Source organism: Mytilus galloprovincialis, chromosome 10 (genome assembly GCF_965363235.1).
Source record: "Mytilus galloprovincialis chromosome 10, xbMytGall1.hap1.1, whole genome shotgun sequence".
NCBI lineage: Eukaryota > Metazoa > Mollusca > Bivalvia > Mytilida > Mytilidae > Mytilus > Mytilus galloprovincialis.
The window spans coordinates 73,083,126-73,099,076 of record NC_134847.1 but is presented as its reverse complement, the minus strand read 5'-3'; the positions used below and the strand labels follow the sequence as shown (position 1 = coordinate 73,099,076).

Here is a 15,951-nt window from a genome sequence, read left to right as displayed (position 1 = left end):
AAGGAACATTCATGCCATGTTTGGTTTCATTCCATTCAGTGGTTCTCTAAAAGAAGACATTTGTATATATTTCCCATAGGGTCCTATGTTAAACTAAGTCCCCCGCTGGCGGCCATCTTGGATGATGGATCGGCTACAAAGTAACAACACTTGGTCAGCACCTCATAAGGAACATTCATGCCATGTTTGGTTTCATTCCATTCAGTGGTTCTCTAAAAGAAGACATTTGTATATATTTCCCATAGGGTCCTATGTTAAACTAAGTCCCCCGCTGGTGGCCATCTTGGATGATAGACCGGCTACAAAGTAACAACACTTGGTCAGCACCTCATAAGGAACATTCCTGCCATGTTTGGTTTCATTCCATTTAGTGGTTCTCTAAAAGAAGTCATTTGTATGCATTTCCCATAGGGTCCTATGTTAAACTAAGTCCCCCGCTGGTGGCCATCTTGGATGATGGATCGGCTACAAAGTAACAACACTTGGTCAGCACCTCATAAGGAACATTCATGCCATGTTTGGTTTCATTCTATTTAGTGGTTCTCTAAAAGAAGTCATTTGTATGCATTTCCCATAGGGTCCTATGTTAAACTAAGTCTCCCGCTTGCAGCTATCTTGGATGATGGATCGGCTACAAAGTAACAACACTTGGTCAGCACCTCATAAGGAACATTCATGCCATGTTTGGTTTCATTCCATTCAGTGGTTCTCTAAAAGAAGTCATTTGTATGCATTTCCCATAGGGTCCTATGTTAAACTAAGTCCCCCGCTGGCAGCCATCTTGGATGATGGATCGGCTACAAAGTTACAACACTTGGTCAGCACCTCATAAGGAACATTTATTTCATGTTTGGTTTCATTCCATTCAGTGGTTCTCTAGAAGAAGTTCAAAATGTAAAAAGTTAACGACGACGACGACGGACAACGGATGCCAAGTGATGAGAAAAGCTCACTTGGCCCTTTGGGCCAGGTGAGCTAAAAAGTGGAAAAAAATTTTGACATTTATATGCAAATGAAGAATAAATGGAAAAAAATGGGGGAAAAAATCATCTTACAAACAATTTTGTACTGAATACCAAAAACTAATATCTCAAAGTACATAGGGACTAGAGTATAACACACCATTTGTGATAATTTCTAGTAATTAAGTAAATTTAGATGTTCAACTCTAACCCAATCAATATTGTAATTAAATAAATGGGGAATGTCCATGGGACACTGATGATGCCCCCACTTGCATATATTATGTTATAAAGGGACATAAATAAAAAAACTGCAAAATTGATGCTACCCAAATTTGTAGGTAATAAGCATTGTGTATACTTTTCATAACATTTGGTTAATGAAGCAAACTTACATAAATAAGGCCATTAGTTTTCTAGTTTGAATTGTTTTACATTGTCATTTCAGGGCCTTTTATAGCTGACTATGCAGTATGGGCTTTGCTCATTGTTGAAGGCTGTACAGTGACCTATAGTTGTTAATTTGTGTGTCATTTTGGTCTCTTGTGGAGAGCTTTTTCATTTGTAATCAAACCACATCTTCTTTTTTTATATTATGTTAGAGAACAGAAACAAAACATCAAGCAATTTTTCCATTTGTAAAGGGGCATAACTCTAGAACATTAAAAGTGATGCCACCAACATTCGAACTTGATTTGTGTTTAATGGTAATAAGCATTGTGTATAAGATTCATAACATTTGATTGAGGCAAACTGAAGTTAGAGTACAGAAACAAAAATATTTTGCAATTTCTACATTTGTAAAGGGGCATAACTCTAGAACGGTGTAAGTGACGCCACAAAAATTCAACTTGATCTGTGTTTTGTGGTAATAAGCATTGTATATAAGTTTCATAACATTTGGTAGAGTTAACTAAAGTTAGAGAAAAGAAACGAATTTTGGGACTTACGTCCATGCGTACAGATGGACAAGGGTAAAACTTAATGCACCCTCCACTAAGGCGAGGGCATAAAAAAGAGTAAAATACTTATTTAAGGGGAATTACTACAAAGCACTAAAACAAGTCAATTGACACTTTTGGTCATGTACTGCCTTGGCATCTTCAATGCGTGATAAAACATAATGAAATTCAATTGGATTTGTAGACTTCTGCAAAAACATCCTTAAAATCAAAGCGTGAAAGCGCTGTAAAGGCAGTTAATTACAGGTTGTGTGTATTTCTAGTCCAGTTATATCATTATCTTCCATAGTACAGAGGTGGTTTGTAGTATTTAAGATTAAGAGTTCTCTTGTACCTAGTTCACCTATAGTCACCCATACTGTTTCAGTATATTTTCTGTACCTCGCAATGAAATGCATTTTTAAGACATAAAAGACTATTTTTAATTATTGATTATATACGCATATTCAATGACTCCCATCCTATGAAAAGTAGTTCACAAAGATTGACTAGTCATCGTACTGTGTGTATTGCAAGATCATCAAGTAACATAATGGTAAATGTACATAGTAACATGTCAACTCTTTTGATGACCATATTTTTTTAACTCCAAGCAAAATTATTTTTCAGTATAAACATGATAAAGTAATTTACTAGTATGAATGAAAGAGGAGTTTTTAATTAAGAAAACAAGACATCTGGTGGTCATTCATAATAGCTGTCTCATTAGCATTTTAACCACTTCCCATATTTGCAATTAAGACAATCATGACAATAGCAGAAAATGATGCAACGCCAATCTAATATAAATTTATTTATATAAAAATAAAATTTAGTATACGACTCTTAACAAGTACAAATCCAAGAGCTGATAGCTCTGACGTGGAAGAAGGTGAATAAAAGGTAACTTGAATTACCATAAAAGAAGCCCCACTAACACAGGCTGCTTTGTTCCATTATCGTTATGATGTATTTTTTTTTCTTCAAACAAGAATGTGTCGTAAGTACATGGATTTCCCATCCGTACAATCATTTTTTATGTTCAGTGGACTGTGAAAATTAGATAAAATCTTTAATTTGGCAGTAAAATTAGAAAGATCATATCATAAGCAGGGCCGTAACTACATTGAGGCAAATGAGGCAAATGCCTCATGTTTTAAATTTAAAAAAAAACAAAATAAATAAAACAAAAGATTGTCTTCATATGATTGTCTTCATATCAAATTGTTTTCACTGAAAGTGTCTTGCAAGAAGCAAGTTCTCTTCACTCTTTGATTTCGCCCCTGCAGATTTTTCGTAATCCATGTTTCTATTTAACTTTTGGTTTTCAGAGTTGATGGTTTATTGTTTATACTTCTGTGTTCCGGGTTTGTCTTTTGTTCATTTATTGTCCTACTTAATGACAAGTCTGAGTGTTGATTTTCATTTGTAAACCTGTCACACTGTGTAATGTTGCATGTCCACCGCCCGATGTCCAGGCATTATGCGAGAAAATATTTTAAGAATATTCGATGCTACTGGACTCAGAAAAAAAGTGGTCGTTTCTGCATGGAGAATTGAACTTGATATCAAAGAATACGAAACTGCCTTTCTTGTATAAAACCATACCCAATTTTTCTTAGTATGGATTGAAAAATTAGGTATCACAGAAGTGATAGATATGTATTATAAATATAGAAAATTGAATATCAACAACAAAATTAAAAAAAAATAACTGTATCATATATCCAAGCGCCTGTGGATAAAACTAGATAGCTGACATGGTTTAAATTAAAGTAAGTCCACCAATTTCCCGGTATCAAATCATTTGTTGAAAAAAAACATCAATGTATTGCCATATGACCTTTTACATTCAAGGGTTAAATTTGCATTAAGTCGTGTTCAGACCCTTTAACAGAAAATAAAGGAATATGAAGTACACGTGCACGGGATCTAATCGCACACAATGTCAATGTATAGAAAACAAATACAAATAATCAATGGTCAGTTTTTATTCCTGTTCTTCATCTTGATAGTTGCTGGAGGGTCTTCAATAATGAAAGAATCATAAATACCGTAAAAGAAGGCCAATATGGTCCCTAGTGTCGACTTGAGCAGTACTAGTATTTAACGTATATTACTGCACTAATGACTGTCACTATATTTAAATCTAGTCATAAAAAATCTCAAGTCAGCACAATACAAGACAAGAACAGACAGACAGATCCGGTATTAATGATTATGAGAATTAAGATTTTTGCTTTATCCTACTTATCGGTGTTTTAATGTTTTGAATTTCCCTAAAACTTTAAAGTCTTAAATAACAATGAATCTATTTTTTTGCTTTTGTCGAAAAAATAGCTAAAAATGATTTGCGTTTCTATGTAAGAAAGAGTCCGGGAAACGCTCAGACCCCTCACCAAAAATTTTTCGCCTCGCTACGCTCGGCGAATATATTTTGCCTCAGTATTAAAAGGGGCTAGTTACGGCCCTGATAAGGAACACATGTGTACTAAGTTTCAAGTTGATTGGATTTCAACTTCATAACAAGAGTGCACAGGATGAAATGTCTCGCCTTCTATTCTTATCATTGATATTATGTTGATAGTCCTAAGTATAAAGCTAAGCTTTATTACAACTGTCACATAAACTTAACATTAACCAAGATAACTAAACAAAGACCAATCAACCTTGAAAATGAGGTCAAGGTCAGATGAACCATGCCAGGCAGACATGTACAGCTAAAAATGCTTCTATACAACATATATAGTTGACCCATTATTTATAGTTTAAGAAAAATAGACCAAAACACAAAAACTTAACACTGTGCAATGAACCGTGAAAATGAGGTCACGGTCAAATAAAACCTGCGGGACTGACATAAAGATCATAAAATATTTCCATACACCAAATATAGTTGACCTATGGCATATAGTATTAGAAAAAAAGACCAAAACACAAAAATTTAACTATAACCACTGAACCATGAAAATGAGGTCAAGGTCACATGACACCTGCCAGTTGGACATGTACACCTTACAGTCCTTCCATACACCGAATATACTAGCCATATTGCTTATAGCATCTGAGATATGGACTTGACCACCAAAACTTAACCTTGTTCATTGATCCATGAAATGAGGTCGAGGTCAAGTGAAAACTGTCTGACAGACATGAGAACCTTGCAAGGTACGCACATATCAAATATAGTTATCCTATTACTTATAATAAGAGAGAATTCAACATTACAAAAAATTTGAACTTTTTTTTCAAGTGGTCACTGAACCATGAAAATGAGGTCTAAGACATTGGACCTGTGACTGACTGAAACTTCGTAACATGAAGCATCTATATACAAAGTATGAAGCATCCAGGTCTTCCACCTTCTAAAATATAAAGCTTTTAAGAAGTGAGCTAACACCGCCGCCGCCATATCCGCCGCCGGATCACTATCCCTATGTCAAGCTTTCTGCAACAAAAGTTGCATGTGTTATAATATTGTAATTATTGTATTTATTTATGTTGGCCTGATTTGTATTGTGTGGCCTGATAGTTGTTTACAGAATAATTTTAGAACTGTGCAGTTTAGAAATCACTGGAACAATTACAGAATGATTGGAACTTTCCAGAATGATCCTAATAAAAGATGCGTTATATAAACTTCTACATTTTACTAGAAACTTCTGTTCATTATAGACTGTTCTAGAATCTTCCATGACAACTATATATATATATATATATAGACACTAAAGTTAAACACTCACTCTTGGATTTGGACTTAGACATCGATAGACATCAATATTCATAGACTTTGAATTGACACTTTTATTCTACAAACAACATCATACTGGATTGTGACCGTAATATTCAGATTGGATTCAGAAAGATATCCGGATACAGATAAAGATAAAAGATTGGACTCATATTTTGACAGTTAAGTTGACAGTAATATTTGTGTAATACTTCTTGTAAACTTTTGTATAATAAATATTGTTAAATTTTATTATTGATTTGTGTCTTTTGTTGGCTACAATTTAAAGGCGATTTCTGGCCGTAACAGAAATTGGGGGCTCGTCCGGGATACTGAAAATATCTTATTCAAAATTTTTTAGTAATTTTTATTATAACTAGCCAACAAAATTCTACAAAATGGCATTTGATGCCGGCAATTTTTTGAAAACGCCAGACCTGGAGAGTTTTGATAATTTAAAGAAAGAGGAATTAGTGTTGCTTGCTAAACATCTGAAATTAGATTTTAGAGTATCTATGAGAAAACAAATTATAAAAAATTTGGTTATAGACAAATTAGTAGACGCAGAAATTTTAGGTGAAGAGGCTCTTGATCTTAAGGTCGAAAACGTTGACGCCTTTAAATTAAAACAACTTGAATTAGAACATGAACTCAAATTAAAAGAACATGAATTTAAATTAAAACAAGCAGAACTGGAAATGAAGGAAAGGTTGGAAATAGAGAAAAAAGAAAAAGAAGATGAATTTAAATTAAAAGAACTGGAAATGAAGGAGAGGGAGAAAATAAAAGAACTTGAAATGAGAGAAAGGCTAGAGATGGAAAAACTGAAAATTGAAATGGTCAAAGAAGAAAGCAACACTAAAGTCAAGTCGAAATCAGAATATTTTGATGCAGCAAAAAATATACGTTTGGTTCCCAGATTTTGTGAAAAAACAGTCGATAATATTTTCCACAGTTTGAGAAAATTGCTCATAATTTGAATTGGCCAAAGCCATATTGGACTACAATGCTACAAAGTGTTTTTGAGGGTAAGGCCGCTGAAATATACTCCGCACTTCCATCAGAAAAAAGTTCCGATTATGACACGGTGAAACAGGAAGTTTTGAAAGCTTATGAGCTAGTACCAGAAGCATATAGACAGAAATTTAGATCTTATAAAAAGTTTGATTCAAAAACCTATGTGGAATTTGCTCGGGAAAAAGAAGATCTATTTGATAAATGGCTTACTTCAAAGAAAACAGATAACAATTTTGATAACCTAAGACAATTGATGTTATTAGAAGAGTTCAAACAATGTGTTCATTTAGACTTAAAAACACATTTAGACGACAAAACTGTTGGGACAATACATGATGCAGCTGTAATTTCAGATAATTATACCCTTTCACATAAAAGAAGTTTCAAGGGTCAAAATGTTAATACTTCAAGTGGAAATTACAAAAATCAAAGCACTGAGCGTACTGATAGTAAGCCTGTTGCACAGAATAAGAGTCAGTCCAGTTATAATATGTCTAGTCCAAAATTTGATACTTTTGAGAAGAAGTCACTGATTTGTGCTTATTGTAAGAAAAATGGTCACCTGATGGCTGATTGTTTTAGACTCCAGAAGAAGAATGAATGAGATAATAAGCCGAAGTCCAGTGCTTGTACGACACCTTATGTTACCAGTACGTTGGAATGTCCTGCGAGTCAGGCTTTTAAGTCCAGTTTTTGTGATTACATGGAGGAATATAAACCCTTTATGTCTGATGGGTTTATTTCTATTGTTGATGATACCACTCTTCTGCCTATTAAGATTTTACGGGACACTGGAGCTTCTCAGTCTTTATTGTTAGAAGGTGTGTTGCCTTTGTTCGAGAAGACTTCTGTTGGTGCCTCCGTTTTGTTACAAGGTGTAGAGTGAGGTTGTATAGATGTTCCTCTTCATCGTATTTATCTGAAGTCAGATTTGATAACTGGACCAGTTATTGTGGGTGTTCGTCCTAATCTCCCTGTTGAGGGTGTTACATTATTGCTAGGAAATGATCTAGCTAGGAACAAAGTGGTTGCTGAACCAATTGTTACCAGTGAACCAGTGGTGGATGTTAAATCACCGGAAGATGATGCTGAATTGTATCCAGCTTGTGTTGTTACTAGGGCGATGGCTAGAAAACAACAAGATGAGGATTTGCAAGAAAACCAGTTTGATTACATGGACCTTTCTGACACTTTCCTAGCCGACATTGAAGGTCCTTGTAGCTCAGCAAAGGCCATAATAAGATCACCTAGTGTTAACAAGAATGTTATTATGCCATGGCCAGACGTAAACAGCCATTCATTAGACCGAACGAATTTATTCGAAGAACAACATAAAGACCCTGAGGTTCTCCAGCTCAACCAGTGGGCGCAACCACAGGAGGAAGCAGACAAAGTGGCCGAATGCTATTACCATCAGGACGGCATTTTAATGAGGAAGTGGAGGCCTCCTGATGCTACCCCAGAGGAGGAATGGAGAGTGGTATACCAAGTGGTGGTGCCTAAAGTTTATAGGCAAGAAATTATTGGTCTTGCCCATGACACCCCCTTGGCTGGACACTTAGGTATAAGGAAGACTTGCCTTAAGATCTTGCAGCATTTCTACTGGCCCAGACTTCGAAATGATGTCGCAGAATACTGCAAATCATGCCATATATGCCAGGTTGTTGGTAAGCCTAACCAGAAAATACCACCAGCACCACTTCTGCCTATTCCAGCCTTTGACGAACCTTTCAGCAGAGTTTTAATTGACTGCGTTGGACCTTTACCAAAGACCAAAACTGGAAATGCGTATTTATTGACAATCATGTGTACATCCACTCGCTTTCCTGAGGCTATTCCGCTAAGAAATATCAAGACACCTACTATCGTCAAAGCACTTATCAAATTTTTCACATTAGTAGGACTTCCTAAGTCTATACAGTCCGACCAGGGATCAAATTTCATGTCAGGTTTATTTCAGCAAGTCGTGTACCAGTTAGGGATTGCTCAGTATAGATCAAGTGCGTACCATCCAGAATCTCAAGGTGCCTTAGAACATTTTCATCAAACATTGAAGAACATGATTAGAACTTTTTGTCTTCAATTTGACAGAGACTGGGATGATGGAGTTCACTTTCTACTTTTTGCAGTCCGAGAGGCTGTTCAAGAATCCCTTGGATTTAGTCCCTTTGAGTTGGTATTTGGCCATACTGTAAGGGGACCGTTAAAATTGATTAAGGAAAAGTGGCTCACTGAACATAATGACTTGAATCTTTTAGACTATGTATCTAGATTTAAAGAAAAATTGTACACTGCTTGTCAAATTGCTCAGAAAAACTTAAAAAATGTACAGAACAAGATGAAAATATGGTATGATAAAGATGCCAGGGACAGAGTTTTTGAGCCTGGTGATAGGGTACTTGTATTTTTGCCAGTCCCTGGACATCCTTTACAGGCTAAATATTGTGGTCCTTATACAATAGAGAGTAAAATTAATGATTTGAATTATATTGTAAAAACTCCAGGTCGGCGTAAACAAAACAGAGTGTGTCATATTAATATGTTAAAACCATATTTTGAGCGTACTAATGAATGTGAGGGTAAACCAGTTGCCACTTTAGGCATGGTTAAATTTGAGAACAATCATGACAAACCAGATGTAATTGAACCACCTTTTAGTTCTAAAACTTTGGAAGAGACCGTAAGATTGAAAAATTCAGAAATTTTGTCAAATTTAGACTCAAAACTTGCACATCTGTCTTTTGATCGTAGAGAAGAAATAAAAACTTTGGTATTTTCTTTTAAAAATCTTTTTCCAGATGTGCCAAACAAAACCACTACTGTTTGTCATGATGTTGATGTAGGAGATGCTTCTCCAATTAGGCAACATCCTTACCGGCTCAATCCACTCAAACTTGAAGTTATGAGAAAAGAAATTAAATATATGCTTGACAATGATATTATTGAGCCGAGTAACAGTGAATGGAGCTCTCCTTGTCTTCTTGTGCCAAAACCAGATAAAACCTTTCGTTTCGTGACTGATTTCAGAAAAGTAAATTCAGTCTCAAAATCTGATTCCTATCCGATTCCAAGGATAGACGATTGTATTGACAACATTGGTCAAGCAAAATTTGTGAGTAAATTTGATTTCTTGAAAGGTTATTGGCAAGTTCCACTGACACTGCAGAGAGCTCGTGAAATATCAGCTTTTGTTACACCATGGCTTATTTCAATATACTGTAATGCCGTTTGGCATGAAAAGTGCACCAGCTACATTTCAAAGAATGATCAATAATGTTATAAAAGATTTAAACTGTTGTTATGCTTATATTGATGATCTAATTGTATGTAGTGATAGCTGGGAACAGCATTTAACACATTTGTATGATACTTTTGATAGATTGTCACAATCAAATTTGACTGTTAATCTTGGTAAAAGTGAATTTTGTCAGGCCACTGTTGATTATTTAGGGCATACAGTTGGCCAAGGTCAAGTGAAACCTATTGTGGCTAAAGTAGAAGCCATTTCCAAATTTCCTCCTCCTACAAATAGAAAACAACTTATGAGATATTTAGGCATGATTGGATTTTACAGAAAATTTTGTTCAAATTTTGCTACTGTGGTTCAACCATTGATTCATCTTTTACGAAAAGATTCTAAATTTATCTGGAGTGAAAATTGTCAAAACGCTTTTGAAAATAGCAAATCACTTTTAATTAATACATGTAATAGTCCAGTTCTGATTACTCCAGACTTTGAAAAACAATTTAAACTTGCCGTTGATGCAAGCGATGTAGGAATTGGAGCTGTTTTATATCAAGAGACAGATGATAATGTTGAGAAACCTATATCATATTTTTCTAAGAAATTAGATAAACATCAGAAAAATTATTCAACTATTGAAAAAGAGTGTTTTGCAATGTTGTCAGCACTTCGACATTTTGATGTATATTTGAATCCCGCTGTATATCCTATTCTTGTTTGTACTGATCATAATCCTCTCACCTTCATACATAAAATGAGAAACAAGAATCAGAGGTTGACTAGATGGAGTTTATTGTTACAGGAATATGATGTAATTGTAAAACATATTAAGGGTAAAGATAATGTAATAGCTGATGCTTTATCTAGAGCTTATTAAAACACTTTGTATATACTATGTATTTTTGTTCATTTTATTCATGATAAGTTTTTGTTACACTAAAACTTCTTTTAAGGGGGGAGGTGTTATAATATTGTAATTATTGTATTTATTTATGTTGGCCTGATTTGTATTGTGTGGCCTGATAGTTGTTTACAGAATAATTTTAGAACTGGAACAATTACAGAATGATTGATACTTTCCAGAATGATCCTAATAAAAGATGCGTTATATAAACTTCTACATTTTACTAGAAACTTCTGTTGTAACTTTCCAGGATGTTCCATTATAGACTGTTCTAGAATCTTCCATGACAACTATATATATATACACACTAAAGTTAAACACTCACTCTTGGATTTGGACTTAGACATCGATAGACATCAATATTCATAGCCTTTGAATTGACACTTTTATTCTACAAACAACATCATACTGGATTGTGACCGTAATATTCAGATTGGATTCAGAAAGATATCCGGATACAGATAAAGATAAAAGATTGGACTCATATTTTGACAGTTAAGTTGACAGTAATATTTGTGTAATACTTCTTGTAAACTTTTGTATAATAAATATTGTTAAATTTTATTATTGATTTGTGTCTTTTGTTGGCTACAATTTAAAGGCGATTTCTGGCCGTAACACATGCTCGACAAAAAACTACCTTGACCATAAACTTTAACCTGAAGCAGGACGGACGGACAGACCAGAAAACATAATGACCATAAATGGGACATAAAGATAGTAAGACTTGTTACATAGATACCCGCCAACTTTTGAAAGTTCCCATGTTTTTTATTAGTGCGCAACAACAATTTTTAGCCAAGTATTTTGCATGATCTGGATTGTCTAGAAAAAGTGTCATATTTGTATAATGAACTTACATGCCTTTTTCTTAAGTCAGTTTGCATGATTCTAGTTATTAAATCGGTAGAAAAGATGAACATGTAGCTAGCAGACCAGGGTTTATTTATTTGTGTAAGAATAATAGATGCTTGTTCAAATTTCCAATTTTGAATTATGCACAAAGATGGACCTTTAACAGGTTGGGAACAACACTCCAAATGAGCAGTAACCCTCATTGGAAGAACATTACAACCCACTGTAAAAAATGAGCACCTTTATACTCATATTATTTGATGAAACGTTTCCCCAAGAACTATGCATCCATTAAGTATTAAATGGTCAAAAATTTAAATTTAAATGTGTCATAAGAATTTTGTGATGTTTGTTTTGTTGGTCTTTGTGAAAAAAAATAGTACTTTGTCCTTTAAATGATTTAATAGCATACAAAAATATAATATGTTACAACAAGTATTATATGTCAATAAATTAGTGGAAAAAAATACTATTTATTATCTTTATGGTAGTAGTCATGACAGTAGACTCCGGCCAATCAGATACCCAAAATGTCAGCTAAAAATATCCGATTACCCGATATATTCAATTAGACGATGAATGTATATTCATTGAATATTCTACAATGATAAGTAGATCTATTGCTTAATATGTGAAAGGGCTGGAGGATTGGTGGAGTGATTTTTATCAGTTACATCACCACTGTGTTTGCATAAAAAATTATCAGCTGATTATGTAATGATTAAATTTGTTTGCACTTGCAGTTTTTAAATCCTATATTGATTAAAATAAATCAAATGTCCTGAAATATTTATGTGAATTATTATCTTCCATCCATAGTTTGTCTTTACTTGTTTAGTATAAAACAAATAAATATCCATTTTTACATTTTCACACAGGTAAACTAATTTGGCTATAAATAGATCAAAGCATGTCTGTGTAGAATCTCTAATCTAAAATCGTAATTGTTATAATTTCATTTCTTTAAATAATCAAATTTAAATTTATGAAAATAATCATGATTGATAAAATAGTATTGCATAAAGTTTACGTTTTCGGAAGACAATTTATTGTTCGGTCATAGTTCTAGAGGCTTCTTCACAAATATGTAAACAAACCAATATGGCCGCCATACGTGATTACCTTTACACACGTCAAGGATTTGTATAGTAAGATTACTATACAAATCCTTGCACACGTCAACAAAATATTTCTGACAAAAGTCAGATTTCTCTTGTCAAAAGGGATTTATATTTATATTGCAATACATTATTCAGAAGGAGGTAAATTCAGTTTAGATTATATTTCTTATTCTATGAGCAATTAGAGTTTAATCAAAATTCTCCCAATATCAACGTAGAGCGTACTGCTCTTGTCAACTGAGTCATATACACATACACGCGTAGATTGACTGGTACTCGATCATAATGTAACACATATATCAAATAGCTAATGCCTGGAACGTAGTAGGGGGAACCAGGATAATACGTAGACAACATACATAACTAACGAAATTGAAAACGCTTGTAAACGGTTTCTCGTTCATAAACCGAATTCCGCTTTGAATTATAGAAAATGCAATATTAATCACGTTCAGTCGACCTTTCATTGTTATATTAACGTTTGAACTGATTAAAAAATCTTTAGATGTCAGATAACACTCGAAATTGACCTGACCTCTTTCCACACGGAATACAAATAATGATAGTTTGTAATCAGGTTGACTGCTTATAATGCAAAATACACATTAATAACAAGTTTTTTAAAACGAACAATACACACTGATCGTTTCTTTATTTCCTAATGTAAATGAAAGAAACAAAAACCATATCATACCATAAAAAGGAGAGGAGAAAATTGAACATTTCTGGATCTATTTCTGGCCAAATGACCCCCTACATAGATTTGTTGGACGTTGCGTATGAAAAGATGTACCTCATGACTTGAAAGTCAGGCCTTAAAGCACTGCCTTTAAAAATGCAATGTTTTAAAATACTGCAGAATATTAGGTTTTCATTGTGAAAAACAAATTATCATAGAATAAAGTTACACAAATAATTTTAAACTCATGCAGCTTGTAAATAATACTTACATACTAAAAAGTTCTGCGACTAAGACTGTGTTATTAGATTATGCTGTATACTGATTCCATGTTGTGACAAGCATGCACATGATCAAGAGGCTTTCTTACAACCTGTACATCCATGTTTGGTATGATCTGTATTCGAAACTGAAACAGAACTATTCAAGTAAGTTATCAAATTATTGTGACGCATGGAATTATCAGTAAATATATAGACAAATCAAACATTATTTATATGCAATAAGCCTGGAAGAGTTAATTATTAAAAAAGACAATTTTAAGTGCAACGTCAATTAATATGTACTTGAAATCACCCAAGAATATAAATATCTTGGGAATTTTATCTAAATCTGTAAAAATAAAATATATGTGGCTAAAAAAAATAATATGTGTGTTTCCTATAACATCTTTGATAAAAATAGGGTAGGTAGGTTGTTTTTTTTATCTTACATTCTTTCTTTTTTTTTACATTGAGTCTATAGAAGGGACATTCCGACTTTAACAGTGCATATTGAAAAATGACCAAATTTATTTTTTTTAGGGTAGGCTATTTTTTAGCTTAAACAAGAGGCTCTCAAGAGCCTGAATCGCTCACCTTAATTCTTTTGGTTAAATCTCTCATCAATGATTATTTTGGCTTTTCAATTTATTTAAATGTTTTCTGGATCGTCCTATTTTCTTCAAAAGCCAAAAAAAATAATCATTTTCTCCTATGTTCTATTTTAGCCATAGGAGCTATGTTTCTTGACATACAAGGAAATAAAATATAAAATTTATACTAGATACTCTGAAACTCATTTAGCCTAAGTTTGGCTGAAATTGATACAGCAGTTTCAAAGGAGAAGATTTTTTAAAGTAAGTCAATATGATGAACAAATTGTGAAAAAAGTCTTTAAAGGGCAATTACTCCTTAAGGGGTCAATTGACAATTTTGGTCAAATTGACTTAATTGAAGATCTTACTTTGCTGAACATTATTGCTGTTTACAGTTTATTTCTATCTATAATTATATTCAAGATAATAAACAAAAACAGCAAAATTTCCTTAAAATTATCAATTCAGGGGCAGCAACCCAACAACAGGTTGTCTGATTCATCTGAAAATTTCAGGGCAGATAGATCTTGACCTGATAAACAATATTACCCAACGTCAGATTTGCTCTAAATACTTTGGTTTTTGAGTTATAAGCCAAAAACTGCATTTGACCCCTATGTTCTATTTTTAACAATGGCGACCATGTTTGTTGATAGATCATAACTTCGGATACAATTTACAAACTAGATACCCTAAAGAACATTCAGTTAAAGTTTGGAAGTATTTGGCCCAGTAGTTTCAGAGGAGAAGATTTTTGTAAAAGATTACTAAGATTTACGAAAAATGGTTAAAAATTGACTATAAAGGGCAATAACTCCTAAAGGGGTCAACTGACCATTTCCGTCATGTTGACTTATTTGTAAATCTTACTTTGCTGAACATTATTGCTGTTTACAGTTTATCTCTATCTATAATAATATTCAAGATAATAACCAAAAACAGCAAAATTTCTTTAAAATTACCAATTCAGGGGCAGTAACCCAACAACAGGTTGTCTGATTCATCTGAAAATTTCAGGGCAGATAGATCTTGACCTGATAAACAATATTACCCAATGTCAGATTTGCTCTAAATGCTTTGGTTTTTGAGTTATAAGCCAAAAACTGCATTTGACCCCTATGTTCTATTTTTAGCAATGGCGACCATGTTTGTTGATAGATCAAAACTTCGGATACAATTTATAAATAAGATACCCTAAGGAACATTCAGTTAAAGTTTGAAAGTATTTGGCCCAGTAGTTTCAGAGGAGAAGATTCTTGAAATAGTTTACAACGACAGACGACGACAGACGACATCAGACGACGGACGACAGACGACGGACGACGACGGACGCCAAGTGATGGCATAAGCTCACTTGTCCCTTCGGGACAGGTGAGCTAAAAAAAGGTTGGGTACCATAAAAGGAAGCACACATATTATTTTATTTGACCTATGCACTGCTAAATGTATATTTGAAAGCACATTTAGAATATAATGCATATCTGCTTCATAACTTAATAGATATTAACCTAAAATAGGAAAACATTTACTTTATCATCCATTTTCATAGAAAATTTCAAATTTGAAGATTTTATATGTCGCGTCACCTCATGCCCATTGACTATTTGGTTGATATATAAAACAAGTTCAGCAAAAATATTTG

General features: G+C 33.7%; 1 protein-coding gene across 6 annotated transcripts in view; it reads right to left on the bottom strand.

The window, feature by feature from the left end:
* LOC143048338 (potassium voltage-gated channel subfamily KQT member 1-like) overlaps positions 1-15,951 on the bottom strand; it is a 110,788-nt gene that overhangs the window by 85,529 nt on the left and 9,308 nt on the right. For 5 of the 6 annotated variants that reach the window (XM_076221969.1, XM_076221974.1, XM_076221973.1 and 2 more), the window contains exon 2: positions 13,725-13,862. The gene's annotated coding sequence lies outside the window, so the exon portion shown is untranslated. The remainder of the gene's footprint in view (positions 1-13,724; positions 13,863-15,951) is intronic. The other variant, XM_076221971.1, reaches the window with a different exon arrangement.